We start from the raw sequence: 15,082 nt of genomic DNA on the forward strand, positions 1-15,082 counted from the left end.
ACTGATGGTGTCTCAAAAGTTTCCTTTAATAAATGTGTAGCATAAATTTCCCCAAAAATTAAACAGAAAGATGCTTGTAAAAGAGAACGCGTAGTATCGATCGATTGAGGATAAATTTAACTTTACCCATCATAAGGTAATTTGCAATTGGAACAAAAGTAAGGGGTTTGTAGGGAAAGTGAAAATTAACAAAGCTAAAATATGTGAAGATATGACTGATCATCGCAGTTATACACACAACTTAAGCAGTTGTGAAATTAAAGCCTGAAAAAAGATTCAGGCCTGAACGGGATTCGAACTCATGACCTCTGCGATACCGGTGCAGTTCTCCGCAGTTCAAATATATGAAATTTCATATATTCATTTGAATGCTAAAGAATATTTTAAAAAAATAAAAATTGAAAAAATAATTGCACCTTTGAGAACGTTTGTTATGTGAAAGCAAGTTGTAAGTACTGTATCGTGCGATGCTTTCAATTTTCAGACGTGACCAAACAGCTAATACCAAGAGGCGTAGGAGTTAACCTCGTTTGACGGCACCAAGCGACATGTAGTCAACTTTTTCCTTGGTATACGCCAATCATTAAAGATTAACCTAGAAATGATGAGCTTACATTTTTAGCTCTATAGATCTTGTATTTGTACTTTTTAAACCACAGTCATTAACTGGTCACAGGGTCTGCATGGCTAAACGTTCTGATATATTTTTTTGGAACTCGTCCGTGTCTTTGACATTTTTATTTCCCTGTTAGTTTGTGCTCATTTCAAATTACCATCTGCTATTTCGAAACCGATGGCGATTGAAAGAAAAACAGAATTGAGGCGGCAGCAGGAATGGACATTTCACGTTGGAAATTCACTTAGCTTCTTTGTAATAAATAGGGCATTTCACAGTAAATGGTTTGAACCCAGGAGTATCAGTAGTTCGTATAGTGTGATCGTCCGGGTGAGTGTAGTTCTGAAAAGAACTGTTGTTGGTGACTGACGTTTCGACAACCTGAGCGGAAGTCATCTTCAGAGTCAAGTGAATAGTGTTTGTCAGTCGATGATCTTATAAGTCTGGTCCGTTGAACGTGATTGAACAGCAATGGGGTCGCCTGTTTCTGTTGTTGTCGCAGAAATTGTGATGCAACACGTGGAGGAACGAGCCCTTGCAACTTGCCGACAAACGATACCGCTTTGGTTACGCTACGTTGACGACACCTTTACCGCCGTTCACAAAGACGAAATTGACGATTTTCACGACCACCTAAACGAACAGAACGCCGACATCCAGTTTACTAAAGAGATCGAAGAAAATGGAAAACTTCCTTTTCTAGACTGTTTGGTAAGCCGCGACAACAACGAACTACGAACGAACAGTGTACAGAAAACCGACGCATACCGACAGATTACTTGACGAATCATCCTACAACCCGACTTCACACAAAGCCACGACTATAAAGACTTTGACGAGACGAGCGCAACTAGTTTGTGACACACCGGACAGCTTACGTGACGAAAACAGATACCTTGAACGTGTTTTTCACAAAAACAACTACAACGCTGACTTTATTAGACGAAACATTTACCAACCTACTGAAGCTGACGCTACGAACAGGAACCCTACGCCTGTTACAACAGTGACTATACCTTACATTAAGGGCACTTCTGAGACCATCTCGCGGATCCTACAGCCCTACAACATTCGTGTAGCCCACAAACCTACAACTACGTTACGACACTTACTGACCAACGTGAAAGACAGAGACGAACCTAACGACAGACAGGGAGCAGTTTACAAGATCAAATGCTCCGACTGCCAGGCTTCCTACATTGGTGAGACTGGCAGAAACCTTAACACGAGACTGACTGAACACAAACGAGCCACGAGAAATGGTGATGCCAACAATCACATTGCTGTACATCATCAACTGACAAACCACAACATTGACTGGGACTCTGCTCAGTGCTTAACCTACAGTACAAACTATTCTCAACGACTGACCCTGGAAAGCTGGTACACTAACCTAGAACAAACGCCTCTTAACAGATGTCAACAACTACCGGCGCCTTACAAACGACTTATCCACGACAGAAACGAAACCGACAAACGGACTTCTAACAGACCGACTTAACAATACACGGACAAAAACCGACCTATTTGACTAACAATAGACGGATCGAAACCCACCAATGACTGATGACAAACTTTACGCGAGTCTTTCAGCCAATACCATCATGGCTATACTGACCAATCACGTTCAACGGACCAGACTTATAAGATCATCGACTGGCAAACAATATTTACTTGACTCTGAAGATGACTTCCGCTCAGGTTGTCGAAACGTCAGTCACCAACAACAGTTCTTTTCAGAACTACACTCACCCGGACGATCACACTATACGAACTAAATAGGGCATTTATTGAAAAGCTACTTTTACGTGACAGCGGCTTTGTGAACTGTTTTTGTTACTCTGAACTTGTGTTGTTTACGCTGGTGCCCATAAAAACTATAGAATTAGTTTTCCCAAACATTTAAAATATAAATTTCGCGTAGCATCGATCTATGGATCGATCGATCGAGGAAAGAATTATTTGTACTGATTACAAGGAAATTTGGAGTAGGAACAAAAGCCTTGTTTTTATAGGGGAAGTGATTCTTGAAACCCTGTACTAGTTAAAAAGTGAAAGGGAAACGATCCTTCATAAAAACAATAACTTGAGCAGCTGGAAGCTCTGTTGAACACTAATTCCAATACGGATCTGTATGTACGATTCAAAACTATAATGAAGATCTAGATACTGCAATCATATTGGAGATCCATTGAAAAGATTACACGAGAGTTGAAAGTAAAATTTTAAACGCAAAAATGTTCAAAATTCAAACATTTTAAATAAAGAATATAGTCGCACCTTTGATAATGTCAATTTTGACAGAAGGCAAGGTGTAAGTGCTGTATCGTGACGATGAAACAGCTCATGCGCAAAACCGCGGGCATTAGCGTAACCACGTTTGGCGGCACCAAGGGGCATATTGTCAACTTTTTCCTTAATGTACGCGAATTATTAAAAGTTAACCAATCAAAAGTCCAAAGCCTCCATGAACTGTTCTTGTTACGTTGAATTTGAATTTCTTCAAATGGTTAGAAACTATTTGCTTTTCAAACCCTTAAATCATGAAATAAAGTCCTCAATCAAAATAGTTCTCATTTCTGACGACACATTTATCTTGACTTTCATATCCCTTCTGCGAGAAAAGGAAGTTTCAACCCAGAACTAATTTTAAAGAAAGAGAATAGAAAGCTAAGATTTCAGATTCCTAATGAGCTGGGTACGTCAACAGAATAATTATCGGATTAGAGCTCTGCTACATTGAAAAACTGGAATATAATTGTTTGAATCTACATAGAAATAACACAGAACTGTAATTCTGGGGCTATTGTGAATTTTCATCTGCATTTTCATTAAGTTTAATTTATCAATTATTCTTTGAGTAAAAAGTGGAGGGAAGAATAGCTTGCTCGTTATCACTTTTAATAAACCAAAAATGCGCCCATGTCCTAAATTTTGTTAACTCTATAACAAACAGTGTTACAGTCAGTAAATGGGCGAGACAAGAAACTCACCCTCCTCGTCCTCTAAGGACATTCACGCTAACAGTTTCTGCGCATCCTTTCTGCGTACGCAAATTTACACGCCGCGTCATGCATCGATGCGCGCGTTAAGTAATAAAATGAACAATGATTGGGCAGATGGCCATTGCTATAGCTTTGCCTGGCTTTAACGATATTGGACGTTCGGTAACCTCTATTTTTCTTTTGATTGATCATTTTACCCACAGATTTTCTACGTTTAGCGAAAAAATGAAGAAAATCTATCTACTAGAAGTTTGAATTTTTTTTGCCAAATGCATCATCAAATTACGTTATTTTTAGCTCCTCGTTTATCTGTGCGGCGGTTTCAAATGCTTCTTGAAGGGTTAAGAGGCCCTGCGCCTAAGAAACGACCGATGATTTCCGGCTAAAAAATAAAATCGGCCGATTTTTATTTCCCGAGTAGAGGTTACCGGATACTATTTAAAAATGAATTTCTTTTGTTTCAGTTTCGCTTTAAACCAAAAACATCGAGCCGCAAACTTTTTCCGTCTGATAGCAGCAAAATCAGGCCGAAAACAAGGCCCCGCAAAATACTGTTCAGAAATTACTATCGCAACGCAAAATAATTAGAAAACTACACAGTGTTGAAGAAAAAGGCCTTTTAATGCAACATCATTCAATAAACATCAAAAAACTGCCGAAGCGATTAAAAAATAAAGTTTCAAATGTTGCATACTAAATTAGATGGAGCGTTGGAGCTGATTTTAAAATAATTCTTTCTCAAAAGTTCAACGCTTTTGAAAGCAATCACAGTGATGAATTAGACATTGGAGGGATACACATCACGTTTCTGGAAAAACATTTTTCGGCCAAAGTATATTGACCTTGTACAAAGCGTTCAAAGTTACCGTGTTTACCGTTATCCTGCTACTTCGGCGAAACACTTTTCTTTTGCCAATACGGCCGTGGATAGCGTGTTAAACGCCACTTTAAACCTTGCTAGGCATTCAAAGACCATCCTGAGTAGAAGGACGTAGAATTGAAAGAGACAGGAAGATGAAAAATACGCAGAAAAAGAAAATAACTCGAAATTACCATCTGCTAACGAAAGTTGAATCTGGAAAATGTCGTCGCGTGACAGCGGCCATTGACGTCATTTGTACAAATAGCGGCGGAATCCAAACGAATGCACAAATAGGGAAACAATTTTTCCCGGCCAGAAAACGTTTAATGGAACAATGTTATGTTATTTTTCACCAATGATGGTCACTCAAAAAGAAAAACTTCCCCAACCGCCACACCGTTTTGGCCGCAGCGTGATCTGAGTTATGGGGTCACGACTGGATCCCTAGCCGCTGACCGCCCGAAGGACATTGCAGACTCGTTTTCCCACGCTCTTGCGACTTGACGTGACAAATGACGTCAATGGCCGCTGTCACACGACGACATTTTCCAGATTCAACTTTCGTTAGCAGATGGTAATTTCGAGTTAGTTTATTTTTCTGCGTATTTTTCATCTTCCTTTCTCTTTCAATTCTACATCCTTCTACTCAGGATGGTCTTTGAATGCCTAGCAAGGTTTAAAGTGGCGTTTAACACGCTATCCACGGCCGTATTGGCAAAAGAAAAGTGTTTCGCCGAAGTAGTAGGATAACGGTAAACACGGTAACTTTGAACGCTTTGTACAAGGTCAATATACTTTGGCCGAAAAATGTTTTTCCAGAAACGTGATGTGTATCCCTCCAATGTCTAATTCATCACTGTGATTTCTTTCAACAGCGTTGGACTTTTGAGAAAGAATTATTTTAAAATCAGCTCCAACGCTCCATCTAATTTAGTATGCAACATTTGAAACGTTATTTTTTAATGTGAGGAGAGAGAATTAGATAATTAAGTACGTTTTACATATTCGCTTTCGCTGTCGGAAAATATAGAAATCCAACATAGATATATTTGTGTTAGTTCGTTTTGCATTTCTGAGTTACAGGTCACTGTTCCAGTTCATTGACCGTAATGGACACCTGCTAGTTTGTTGTAGGATCATAACTGTAATAAGCGTTCAACTGTAATTGCTACCTGCGATAGTCTTTTGTTAAACTGTTATCTACCTGTGTTGTTTTGAAAGTTATTAATCTTGTAAACGTTGAATTCCGTTAGAGCCAATCGAGCTTTCTGAAATGTATTAGATAATATTTAGTTAAGAATTTTTAATAGCTTTACCTAATCCTTTAGAATTGCGCTTTCGGCTTAAATAGTCGTGCCTTGTGAAATATTCTTTGGTTACATTCTGGCTGCATTCCGGTTATGTTCCGGTTGCATTATGGTTGTGTTCTTGGATTAAAACGATATCGTTGGACCCAAGTTCTGAGTGCTGTTGACGTCTCTCAAGGTAATTCCCTGCAACAGATCCGGTACTGATCCCCGCAGCAAGAGAGTTTCCCAGGTTTTCACAGAAGTGCTTTCCCAGGCCAAAAACCTATCATCACATTAATCGCTTCGGCAGTTTTTTGATGTTTATCGAATGATATTGCATTAAAAGGCCTTTTTCTTCAACACTGTGCAGTTTTCTAATTATTTTGCGTTGCGGTAGTAATTTCTGAACAGTATTTTGCGGGGGCTTATTTTCGGCCTGATTTTGCTGCTATCAGACGGAAAAAGTTTGCGGCTCGATATTTTTGGTTTAAAGCGAAACTGAAACAAAAGAAATTCAATTTTAAATAGTATTCGGTAACCTCTACTCGGGAGATAAAAATCGGCCGATATTAATTTTTAGTCGGAAATCATCGGTCGTTTCTTAGGCGCAGGGCCTCTTAAGTTTTGTGAAAACGTTGTCAACATTTGGAATTATCTACGCAGCAGAACCACTTCTACAAAATATGACTAGGATCGTTTTTTGTTTCTGACACAAGTAACTCGTTATCTGAATGCTGTAAAAGTTTTAAAAATCCATCGACTGGAAAATTTTCGCGCCAACGTCCTTAAACTGTGTTAGACTTAATCCTAGCAGTTATCCGATCACATTTCTTTGAATTATGCAGAGTTCCTAAATGCAGGCTTCTAAAAAACATGCACAAAAAACTTGAAAATCATAAACAGCAAATTAAAAGCCGCTCCAGTCTTCCGGCAAATTTACTGCCTTGTGAAGCTTTTTGAAATTCAAATCACGTTCACTCATTTTTATTCATATTTCATCTTCGCGGTAACTATATACTAAATAAAGGGAGGCTAACTTTGCGTTGATTCTTCGTCAACAGTCTTCAAGAAACTAGTTTCCGCGTGGAAAATGCATATACTGAACGACGACAAGGAGGCCTTTGTCTTACCGTGCACTGAAAGGGCAGCGAGCAAGAGGTTAATGTACCTAGATTTTGTTTTGACAGAGAAGAGAAATACTTTCAAGCACACCGTCCATGGTGTCGAGGTAACTCACCATTCAGTTTCCTTACATTTAGTCTTATCTGTGCAATTTTATTTATTCACATTTTAATATATGCACCGTGTGATATTCTTGCGAATTCTGGCAAAACGATTTCCTCCACTACGTCGAAACTGAAGTTTGTTTTGCACGCTTAAACGTTGTTTACTTGGAATAAGAAGGTTTAAAATGCCTTAAAGCGAATGTACCCAATTCTATCGGTTTTGACAACCCTGATTTAATTGAATTATTATTTGACACTGAAATGAAGTCTTTCTTCTTCTTCTTCGTCAAGTTCTTCTTCTTCTTCTTCTTCTTGTTTCTTCTTCTTCTTCTTCTTCATCTTCTTCTTCTTCTTTTTCTTTTTCTTCTTCCTCTTCTTCTTCTCCTTCTTCTTTTTCTTCTGCTTCAGCGTTGCAGGACAACGTGTTCAGAAACTGGAAGGGAAGAGCGATTGTGAACGTGACTTTTAGTAATTTTACGTTTTTACCTTATTTTACTTTTGTTTTAGTTTGCATGGACGATGACACTCTCGATTATCTCCTTCAAGCCTTAAGCAGATTGTCAACCATATCCATGGAGCCAGTCCAAAGCCGAACGGTAAGTAACATATTCGTCTTCTGAGTCTTTAGCGGAAAGAAGTAGGTGTTAAAGGCTTAAGATTCGTGTTGGATGAAGTCATGATGAATTCTGATATAATGCGCTTTTGATCATTGCGTGTTAAAAGATGCAATACAAGTTATTATAAAATTTATTAGTAGCACCATTATTATTATTATCATAATTATTATTATGTAACGTTTAAGACTGATGAGGATGTGTCGGGTAGGAGGTACACGCGTCACTGCTTGATTTGTTTTGCAGTTATATGAAACTGTTCACCATCTTAAAATTCTTGATACTGGCTGAAGAGAACTGTGTACCACATGTGTGGAAAAAGCTCAAAACCATGAGGTAACAATGACTGTTAATGATAGTACATACAATGTCTGGCAGCCTATACATCTAGACACCATCGATCCTGACTTGAGGGCTTTTTTTCGGAGTGAGCATTTTCTTGGTAATGGTAGTCTATATACTGTAGGGAAATGTATGGCCAGTAATCATTTTGATTCTTACACTTGGAAACCATCCCTTCATTTAGTTTCTGTTTAAGTGGGGAAAAGTGGAGGGGGATTTCTATTCAGAAATTCAGTTTGAGATGAGAAATGACACGAATCGAAAGGGACCTTACTTTGCTGAAGAGAAATTATCAACAAAGATTGGAAACTTTGTTTCAAGGAAAATAATCAAATGAGATACTTTTATACGCCCGGCGCAGGCCAAATAACGGAACAAGTTGTTTTCATACCCCTTCCAACCCACAGAAAATCGAATACATAATTAAAACAATGTTTGATTTTAAGTTCGACAGTTAAAAATTACCATACATGCCCATTTTTCTCATTCGGAATATAGCGAAAACCTCCTCATATGATAATATGGCCCCGTGATGAAGGTCTGGAGGTCTCAAATCAACAAAGATTGGAAACATGTTTTCAAGGGAAAATATTCAAATAAGATATTTCTATATGACTGGCGAAGGCCAAATAAAGAAACGAGTTTTTTTCACACCCCTTCCAACCCACAGAAAATCCAATGCAAAATTAAATGAAAAATATCATATTCAGGTTTTGATCGAAGGCCATATCAGTTGATGAAACCAACTTGGGGGGATGGAGGGTGGTCGGAGGGCAATGCATACCTTCCATCAAAGAAAATTTGACACCTAGATTCTCCTAGACGTTGTGAGACATCTTTTACAAGAAGCTAGATAAGCCTTCGAATGTCGACGCCTTCCCCTGGATTCGCTTAAGTTTACGCATTCTTGTCAGTTTTATCTTTGAGTACCATTTCTGGGCTGGCGATGTATTAAATAAATCTTAACATCAACACTTTTCATTTCGTTACATATGTATAAAGAACATTGTATATTGTATTCTCAAACTCATTAATTATTCATGAGCTGATGACCCAATCAGCTCGCATCAATTGGGTCAGGTGCATGTATGTTGATACCCAATGAACATACCGATCAACACACGGTAGATTAGTTCAAAAACTGATCAAGACACTGATCAAGAAACTTGAATTTTAATCAGTCTTAATTATAATTCTAAATACAGCATTTTTCCCGCTTAAATCATTGCTTACAACAACAATACAGCAACATATTATTCCTTCTTAGACATCGTTACATTAATTGTACAGTTTTTGAATTTTCCTTTCTGGAAAACAACATCCGTTAAAGATTGATCCTGTTTCTCTGTGGTAAAACATGTAGTTGTACTAACAACACTTGGACGTAGGATCTTTGAAACTTTAGACACATTTTCTTCTGTAGGCTTTTCGTACTGCAACAATGCATTAGAACGATGCCCCGACCTTTCGCGAATCAATTTTTCTTCAACCCCAGAATTGAACAGGGAGGAAACACAAGTAACGCGCAAACTGTGAGCGGTTTTGCGTTTAAAGCCTGCCGCGTCGCACATGTCAGGCAAAATCTTGTTCAAGCTGTCGATGCCTACGGGCGCTTTATCGAATGCGAACCTAGTTTTTGATGGCTTAAAGTAAAATGCAGTAACTTCCTTTGCACGAGTCTCAACTAACCCTACATACAATCTGAATATCTCAACAAGGCACGGCTCGTGCTTTTCCTCAATAGAATGACAAACGTGCTTGACCACTCGCGGCACATACTTTACATCACAAAGACCTCCATGATAAGTTTTAGAGGCATTTTCTTCAAACTTAATAAAATTTGGACCAATTTCAAAGTTGTCTACAACAATATTTCTGTGATCTCCCCCCCGCAACCCCAAAACTTTTCCGTTGTAGAAATAGATCGTGTTCAATAACGACTTAGCTGATGTAGTTCCCAGCAATTTCTTTTGCCAGAATACTGCTTCTTCTTGCTCGCTCACAAACTCCTTTTCCTCTTTCTTACACTTAATGTGAAGCCCTTCTCGAACGCCATTCTTCATCTCGGCATCTAAGCAACGTCGGAAAAGGACAAACCTTCAAAAAATAACACACAAAATTAAAGTCCTGAAACAGTGCATTTTAAATTACTAACCAATTCGGTCTAAAAGTTGTCAAGTACCTTTTGTCACTAGCGTCCAGAGGATTCAAAGCTTCTGATCCATTTTCTCCTCCAAATAACGCTTGAGGGCACAAATGATACCATAAACAGACTTCGGAGGGTATCTTTCACCGGACTTTTTAGCTACCTCCATCACAAATTTTGACAACCAATAGTTCAGCGACAGAGCGTCCATTCCAGCAATATCTACACTCACAGCGGTAACATTGTGTAAATCGTAGTCCTTGAAGAGACCGCCACAATCTAATACCGGAACTTTAACCTCTCTCAACCTCTGCCATTCGGCAAAAATGTTCACAGCCCACTTGTTTTTATACTTAGTTGAAACTGGAACAGCATCATTCACCAAAACATTTTCTTGAGAAGAGGTTTTTGGAACTCGAAAACGTTCTGATCTCCACTCGATCTCCATCACGCGGCATAATGTTAATTTATTAAAAATTCAACCTTTAAAACTTGCCCACATGGCCGCATATAAAAGATTCATTTCATTTACCATATGAATAAAAAACAGACAATAGCCTATTGAACACGCCTACTAATTACCTATTCTTCGAAAAAAATTCTCATGCTACTTTGAGAAGCCAGCTCAAAAACTCGTGCTTCGTTTTTCATCAGGGGTTCCAAACACCTCGAAACAATAAAAGCACTCCGCCTTCGGCGTCGTGCTTTCATCTGTTTCTCGGTGTTTGGAACCCCTGATGAAAAACTCGCACTCGTTTTTGATCTATTACATAACGGATGAGGAAATAGGGACAACGATGACTGCGGAGATGAGTGATAACCATATGAGGTACGTTTTAAAGATTTATTGACTTATGAGTAACCCTCGGAGGTGCAAGGGGGGAAGGTTGGATACCGCCCCCCAAAAAGATGTTTTCAAAGTTTTGAGGTTTAGACCGGTAGGTCCCAGAATCAAACCCCGTGATAATCCGCTAGCAGTCTATTACTGACCCACTTTAGCAAATGCTTCCTGTTCCTTCCGACCGGTATTCGAATTCCTTAAACTCAGACTTGAGAAATGACTTACAATAATAATAAATCAAGAGCACACCTTTATAGATAGTTGGCAAAGAAACTGTTACCTCCCACTCCAACTGAAGTAGAAATTTACAACATACATTGACAGAAGCACATTCCTCCAACAAATAAATGTTTGTTTACATACTAGCCTTACAGTGAGAAAGGAAAGAAAGAATAGATTTAGGATGTTTTTAAAGCATCATTACAATCCGATTAAACTCGAATTCAGTCGTTTGGATATAGCTTGATTTAGCACCATTAAAACTTCGTTCAACTAGCTTTCTTTAATTGATAACTGGGGTGTCCAAGGCGCATCAAATAATTTACGCCTGTGCAAATCACGTTACCCTGCTGGGGCCGGGAGGCACTGGGGATAACGACGAGTGAAATCTTTAAGCTATCACGCATGCTTTTGGTGGTATTGGCGTCGGTATAAAATATAGCGGGATACGGGACGAAAATACCTTACGCATCCTCGGAAGTGGGATGGGGAACGCTTTCAAAGTTAATGGCGGAATACGGAGTGGAAAATAGAAAATCGCGCCTCCTCAATGAAAACCGCAGTCCTACTAAACAAATATCTTGAAGCGTACATTATGATCATCTGTTTTCTTGGAATTTCGGGAAACACCCGAATGTTCAATTTGTAGTTTTCACTTTTCAAAGCGAACTATTCTGTGTTAAGTAACTAATCTAAATATATAAGTAACTAATCTTGTATTGTTTACCCTCTCAGTTGAGAATCATGTATGTTTGTGACATTCATAAAACCAAAAACGAAGACTAATGGTAAACTCCAGGCTGCTTGCTTCTGTAATGACACGGTCTGTTACAATGGAAATGACGAAGAATGTCTTCGATTAAATCATGCGAAGAACATTCATTATACAATGCCGAACATAAATAGTAAATTCACATTCCCTCGTGTCTTGATAATGCGAATGAATAATTACAAAAGATCGCGCGATATCAGATAAGATCTTCTAAAGTTGCTCTGTTTGTCTTTAAAGCACGTCACATAGAGAAGGCTAGAAGATTATTTCCTCTAGTTGCAGGGGAGTTTACTCACTATTATTTCAGTTTCTTGTTGAGCAATTATCGCGTGACTATCTGTGAACATGCTCAAATGTCATAAACGGCCTTTTGACGAAATCACGTGAACACAACAATTTCGTTTTTGTTTCCACCTGGCACGTCAGATTCTGTGAAACTGAAATGTTTTTATGAACGAGCAATGTCAATTACACGAGAGACCCTATTATGTACAGTAACACACAGAAGCCCCTTTGCAATGTTTCTTCAGGAGAGCGGACGGTTGAACACAGGCTACTGTGCAACGATAAGTTACCCATTATTTTGCTTAAAACTGTTTGATTTTAAGTTCGACAATAAAAATTACCATAACCATTCTGCTCTCTCGGGATATCGCAAAAAACCCCTTGTATAATTGCATGGCCCAGTGACTATATTATCTTGAGGCCCCAAATCAAATGCTCTTGGCACCAATAATCCGCTAGCAGTTTGTTAGTGACCTACATAAGCAAATACTTTATGTTCCTCTTAAACAGTTTTTCGAATAACCACATTCAGAGTTGAGAGTAGACTGCAATGAATTAATCCACCCCAATTAGAAGTGAACACCTTAATCAAGACTAGCTGATCCTGGACGGAGGTTTCTTTTTCCCACAAACAGATGTTCTATAAATATCGCCCTTACTGTACGGAAGAACAAAAGAAAAAGAACAAAAGCAACATTACGTACCGCAAACAAGAAACAAATCGTTCTTATATAGTTTGATTTAGTTCCATTAAAACTTCTTTCGATTTTGCTCGATCTTAATAACTTGAAAATCGCGTATTACATTAAGCTGCTGGAGAGACAAAAGTACTAAGTATAACGAGAAGAAAATGCCAGAACAATTTTTTTAGACGGCCTCTGGAGGCGTATTTCCTGCCGCTTGAGACAAAATCCACTCCTCGCAGTTCATTTTAGTGACACCGTGGGGTTAAGAACGATTCGCAATTTGCCGTTTGTCAATACTTATCCCGTCATTAATTTTTAAAGAGTGCATATTACGCTTCTGCGAAGAAGTGTCTTATCCGTTATCCCGCCTCTTGTTCAAACCCATCGCGCATTCCGCCAAACCCCTGCGTAATATATCATTCTTTTTTTCTGAATGTCTCATAAAATTCACTTTCGATCCTTTCCAATGTAAATTTCCCTGTGGTAAGTAAAACTTAACCTTTATTTTCTGGCCTTTTTCTTAACAAATTAACAATTAAATGAGGTCGAGACTAAAAGCAAACTCGAAGAAGTTAGGTTCTGTAACTTCACGGCCTGTTACAACGGGAATGATGACGAATATCATCAGCTGACTGAAACAAATCGTAAATTCACGGTGTCTCTGTTTGTGAGATGTTATTTTTAATTATCTGTAAACATAGAAAAGGTCATAAACGGCCTTACGCAAAATTCACGTGCAGACAGCAATTTATTTTGTTGTTTCCGCTTGTGACGTCAGATGCTGTGAAACTGAAAAAGTTTTTAAGAATGAATAATTTAAGCGAGCAACAGAATTATTAACAGTAACACACAAACACCCTTCTGCAGTTTTCCTTGAGGGGAACGGACGGCTGTACACAAGCTACTGTGCAACGGGGGCATTACGATAACAGAAGATCTCTCATGGGGCAATCATACTGCCATAACCGTGAATAAAGCCAATGAAGTTTTAGGCTTAATCAGACGATCTGTTGGCACCGCTAACTCAAACGTGTTTTCCATTCTGTACAAATCTCTTGTACGGCCAATCTTGGAATACGCGGTACCTGTTTGGAGCCGTTATCTCGCAAAGGACATTCATGCTTTAGAGAGTGTACAGAGAAGAGCATCGCGACTTGCTCTTAATCAACGGAAAGGGGAGATGTCGTATGAAGACCGTTGTCAGCTGCTTAAATGGCCTACTCTATTTGACCGTAGAATATATTTATCTTTAGTTGAGTGTTATAAGGTTGCTTTTTGGTTTTTATCATCTGAAATTTGAAGACTTTTTCGAATTCGCCACAACTAAGTGTACGAGAGCTAATCATTCGTACAAACTTGATATCAAACCTGCCAAACTCAATTGTTACGAACATTCTTTTTTTATTAGAATAGTTAAGCTATGGAATAATTTACCAGGAGACTTAGTGGAAGCTGATAGCTTCCAGCTATTCCTATCCAAGCTCAAATTGTATCTGAATGTTTAATTAAGGATCCTTGTTTTTATATATTTTCTGTATTTCTCGTATTATTTTAGGGAGTTTTTACATAGGGTTTACCTCATAACTTCCTTTTCGAGACGCCTTTTCTTTTTTATCTTTTGTTTTTATATGTATACTTTTGTAACTTTGCGTCTTGAATAAAGAATGTATTTATGTATGTATGTTTGTTTACCATATCCATCTTGTTTATTCGGGATAACACGTAAACGTCCCAGCTATTTTTATGGCGAATTGGTTGAAACACGGAGTTCCCATTTCCAAACCTCTACTCAATGACCTTTAGCTAGTTAAGCTATTACTACACGTCCCTCCCGACTTGTTATTTGACATTTCCACCATTCATGCTTGAGCCAATAGATTGCGATGAATCAAGAATACACCTTTATAGAAAAAAAATAAAACAGTCCATTTCCCAGCCCGGTCCAAGAAGAGCCAAACACGTGCACTGAGTTCTCCTTCCGCTAGAAACAAATGCTTTACGAACACCAGGCCTAATGTACCGACAAAAAAGTGGTTTTGGTATTTATTTTTTTATAAGCAACAGTCCTTACCGATAAAACTGGAATTCAATCGTTTGCATATAGCTTATTTTACGTTTGATACAAAATGAAACTCGGGTGGTGCGTTAAACTAGACAATTTACATCCGATACCCTGCTG

At 38.5% G+C, this 15,082-nt stretch overlaps 2 protein-coding genes and 1 long non-coding RNA gene across 3 annotated transcripts in view; 1 reads left to right on the plus strand and 2 right to left on the minus strand.

Annotated features, from left to right (window-relative positions):
* Window positions 1–15,082, minus strand: part of LOC145479914 (MAM and LDL-receptor class A domain-containing protein 1-like) — a 266,467-nt gene that overhangs the window by 25,144 nt on the left and 226,241 nt on the right. The window lies entirely within an intron of this gene.
* Window positions 1–15,082, minus strand: part of LOC145480379 (uncharacterized) — a 79,363-nt gene that overhangs the window by 2,587 nt on the left and 61,694 nt on the right. The window lies entirely within an intron of this gene.
* The window catches only part of LOC145480881 (uncharacterized), a 124,881-nt gene continuing 120,717 nt past the window's right edge, over window positions 10,919–15,082 (plus strand). Inside the window, exons 1-2 of the long non-coding RNA XR_014048570.1 lie at window positions 10,919–10,929; window positions 13,771–14,581. This is a non-coding gene — a long non-coding RNA (uncharacterized LOC145480881). The remainder of the gene's footprint in view (window positions 10,930–13,770; window positions 14,582–15,082) is intronic.

This window comes from Orbicella franksi, chromosome 1 (assembly GCF_964199315.1).
Source record: "Orbicella franksi chromosome 1, jaOrbFran1.1, whole genome shotgun sequence".
In the NCBI taxonomy this organism is placed as follows: domain Eukaryota; kingdom Metazoa; phylum Cnidaria; class Anthozoa; order Scleractinia; family Merulinidae; genus Orbicella; species Orbicella franksi.